General features: G+C 37.4%; 1 pseudogene across 1 annotated transcript; it reads right to left on the bottom strand.

The window, feature by feature from the left end:
• Positions 1-2,459: 2,459 nt before the first annotated feature.
• On the bottom strand, positions 2,460-3,540 carry LOC100941662 (annotated as a pseudogene). The gene has a single exon (XR_001161304.1). The product of XR_001161304.1 is annotated as a keratin, type I cytoskeletal 18 pseudogene (transcript).
• Between the last annotated feature and the right edge of the window lie 679 nt (positions 3,541-4,219).

Raw genomic sequence — 4,219 nt, 5'->3', positions numbered from 1 at the left:
AACAAAAAGCCACCTTCAAATAAATGGTCTTATGATTAAGCCTAACTGGGTGAGAGCAAACAGAAGTTAATATACTAAAAGGAATTATTGAAGTAAGAGTCAAATATGAAACCACCATTATTCTTCAAAGGCCGACTTACATGAGACTTATATAATAAGATATTCTGAAGTCTTATAACATTTCAAATAGAATGGATTCTAAGACACAGTATAAAAGATCTGAACATCAAATGGCAATTAGGCATTATGGTGAAAGCTGAAGAATAATCCATTTCACTTACAAGGAAAAAATGAGTCAGATTAAATTGAAGAGTATTTCATCAGAAAGTTTACTGAGAATAGTTTGCTTCTCTTAAAAAAAAGTTTAGTACTATTGGAGAATAGAAATTTGTAATTTAAAATGCTTTCTATTTTATATCTTAAGATATTGAACTGAAGAAATGTGTTGTATGATTTGAAAACTTACGTTAGCCCAAATGTCTTTAATTCTAATACTTCATGATTATTTTTAATTCAATAAAATGCTCAAGAAATATCCTATTTTTATTTAGAGAGAAGGAAAACTTATCATTTTTATATTTATCTAGAGGAGGAAACCATGGCCTATGACCAACTTAGACCCAATATGCCTGATTTTGTAAGAGCCAAGAGCAAAAAATGCTTTACATTTTTTTGGCTGAGTAGGGTGTCTCACATCTGCAGTTCTAGGACTCTGGGAGGCTGAGGCAGGAGGATTGCTTGAGCTTAGGAGTTTAAGACCAGTTTGACCAAAACTGAGACCCTGTCTCTACTAAAAATAGAAAAACCAGCCTGGTGTAGTAGCATATGTCTGTAGTTCCAGCTACTCGGGAGGCTGAGGGAAGAGGATTACTTGAGCCCAAGAGTTTGAGGTTGTGTGAGCTATGACATGAGGGAACTCTACTGAGGGTGACAGAATGAGTCTCTGTCTAAACAACAACAACAAAACCAAAACACATTTATTTTTAAAAATGAAAAGAATAGGTAAGATCTCACTTAATGTTCATAATGCAAGGGTATATTTCAAAATAACTAAGAGTAAATTTTAAATGTGTTACCACAAAAAATAAGTAAATGAGATGATGGCTGTGTTAATTAGTTTGACTTAAGTATTTCACATTATGTATCAAATCATCACATTGTATCCTATAAATGCATACAGTTGTGATTTTAAATAAAAAGTAATAAAAAATTAAAAGTAAGAAATAATACCCCACAATACACAAAATTTCTGTAAAATTAAAATCTTATTTTTCATAAATAAAGTTTTAATGGCTCACAACCTTGCTCATTCATTCATGTATTAGTTACAGCTACTTTCATACTATAATGGCAGAGGTAATCAGAACTCAGACTTGACTGCCTACAAAGTCTACAGTTTTATTTATTTATTTTCCTAGCCTTTTAAAGAAAAAAGTTGATGGGGAATAAAGAAACTCTTTTAATGGTTATGTTATTTTAAATTTCTTAATTATTATTTGGCATTGGTCATAGACTCAATATGGTGATAAAACGTGATTAGATAAAAACTGTACATGATAGTGTCTTTCCCATATGGCTAAGCTTAGACTTAAGCTATGAACAAAAGTAAGATACTTAGTTGAATATTAGTTTATAATATAATAAAAGTCAGTGCTTGAATCAAAAATAAGATTATTTTCAACATTTAAACAACACTGATTTCCTTCTTTAGACATGTTACTTGAAATCAGAGTATTTTAATTGCATTACAATATTCTGTTGTTTTAGTGAATGAAATGAATGTAACATTTTAAATGATTATATTTTAAAATATTTTGTTTATTTTTTATCCTTATATATGTTTTGATGTCCAGTGACCTCTGAAAGTTTTATCGGTGGAAGTGTACTTTTCCTGTGACAGCAATTTCTTCTTCAGTAAGTCCTTGGTCTCTGGGATTCTAAGAATAAGTTGAAGGACCACAGATCAGACATAAGACAGGATTTATTTTACAGAAAGCAAGACAGAGAAAAAGCGCCAGAGTGCCTGGCAGAGGGAAAAATTCAAGTGGGAAAAAAATCCCCCCTGCTTTGGTCTTTAGTCTAGGGGTATATATACACAGCCTAACAAATGAATAGATACAATCCCTTGGTTCCCAGGCCTAGGAAATTTATATGAAATTGACTAGGCTTGAGAAATGGAGGGGGGTTTCTCCTTCCAGCTCCAAGTGCAAGGGGAGGGAGACAGAGGTTGGGTAGAGACACTATGGTGCTCCCTGAGCTGTCAATCTAGCGGTGTCTGTCCAGCAGTTTTCAGGCCCCTCCGACCACTCACTGGAGACTTCAGTGGCTGTGCCCCCCCAACCCTTTGGTTCTAGTGCAGTCTGCTGCTGCACCAACACTCCCATGGCGAAGATGGCAGGTTCTCCCTTCAGCTCTACCTTGGCCAGGGGCACCACCCACCCTGTGTCACTCCTAATGCATCAATGACTCAGAACTTTGGTATCATTGGTTTCAGAAACCATTTTGCCATCCACTATCCTGTGGGTAGGGGTTCTTTTGGATGGTTTGCATGGAGTTGTTCATGTCCAGGGCAGCACCAAGGTTGAAGTCCTCCGTGTCTTCCAGCAGTAGATGGTGATCTCAGCCTCTAGCTTGATCTTGATGTTCTGCAGAGCCTGGTACTCCTGGGCCTGGCTCTGACCCTCGCTAGCTCTGACTCCAATGCAGCAGGATTCCATGAAGAGGCTCCATATTCATGGCATAGCAGGCCTCCACCACCCTCAGGCTGTTCTCCAAGCTGGACTTCAGATTTCTCATGGAGTCCAGGTCAATCACCACGGTCTGTTTCAGCTCTGTGAGCATCATCTCAGCAGCTTCAACCTCCGCAGACTGTGAGGTGACCACTGTGGTGATCTCCTCAATTTGTTGGTACCAGTACTTGTCCAGTTTTCAATTCTTCTGAGCCAGCTCTTCATACTGGGCCCACATGTCTGCCATAATCTTGCTAAGTTCCGGGATCTGGGAGCATCTACCTTCACGGTCCACTCATAGCTGGCAATCCAGGCTTGTAGTGTTTTTATTTTCTCCTGGTGGTTCTTCCTGAAAAGCAGTTCTACTTTGAGAGCCTCTATCTGTCTCCAACTGCAGCTGACTGACATTGGTGTCATCAATGACCTTGCGGGGTCCATGGATGTCATTCTCTACAGACTGGCTCACAGCCGGCTCTGACTCATACTTGACTCTAAAGTCATCAGCAGCAAGACAGGTATTGTCAATCTGCAGAATGCTGCAGGCATTGCCCAGAGAACTTGCAAAGATCTGGGTGCTCAGGTCCTCCATAGTCTTGAAACAGTGTGCCCAATCTCTGACCTGGGGCCCTTTCTTCTGCAGGTGTCCCCAGATTTTGCTCTCCAGCCTTCAATTATCAGTCTCCAGGTTCCTCACTCTGTCCAGGTAGGAGTCCAGGTGGTGATTCAGTTCTAGTATGGTCTCCTTCTCCATTTGGATACCCCCCATTCCCACCAGATCCCCTGCAATCCCCATGGCCAGGCCCCTGGCCATCACTGTGAGAAGGCGATGGAGTGAGTGGTAAAGGACATGATGTCAGAAAGAAAAAGGAGAAGACAAAGATCTGAGAGATCTGGACAATATTTTGTTTATTTTAATGTAAGTACTCCATCTATATTTAATTGAATTGCTACGTACTACTAGACAAATTTAACAACAGTGGAAATATGCTTTCCTCAATGTGAAATATATTTGTTAAGAAAAGATGCTTAATATTAAGTGTGATTTTTATTATTTTGTTTCTGTTTAAATGAGAAGAGGTAATTATTGGTCATTTTTGATAATTGGAGACAAAAAGAAACAATAGATATAACTATAATAAATTCCCAGAGAAATATAAAACAATTTTCATATATTTTTATATAATATTTCCAAAGCACTTAATATAGAGAGTAATGACACAAATAATCAAATAGTTCTGTAATAAAAAAGGAAAAAACAAAAAGGAAAGAAGAAAGTGTAAATTAAAAGGACCAATTAATAATAAAAATATGCAAAAACATGAACATTTAAAAAGAAAAAGGAAACTATTTTACTATTCCCACAAAAGTCTGCTTAGTCATATGATAAAAATATGTATTTTATTAATAGTCGGCATCAAGAGGGAAAGCATATTGTTATGAAGAAAGCGTGAGAATGAAGGATCATATTACTGTGTCAACAACTGCTATGA

This window comes from Otolemur garnettii, unplaced genomic scaffold, assembly GCF_000181295.1.
Source record: "Otolemur garnettii isolate 467f Iridium unplaced genomic scaffold, OtoGar3 scaffold00040, whole genome shotgun sequence".
Lineage (NCBI taxonomy): Eukaryota > Metazoa > Chordata > Mammalia > Primates > Galagidae > Otolemur > Otolemur garnettii.
The sequence above is the reverse complement of the archived record's forward strand: the minus strand, read 5'-3'. Positions and strand labels throughout refer to the sequence as shown.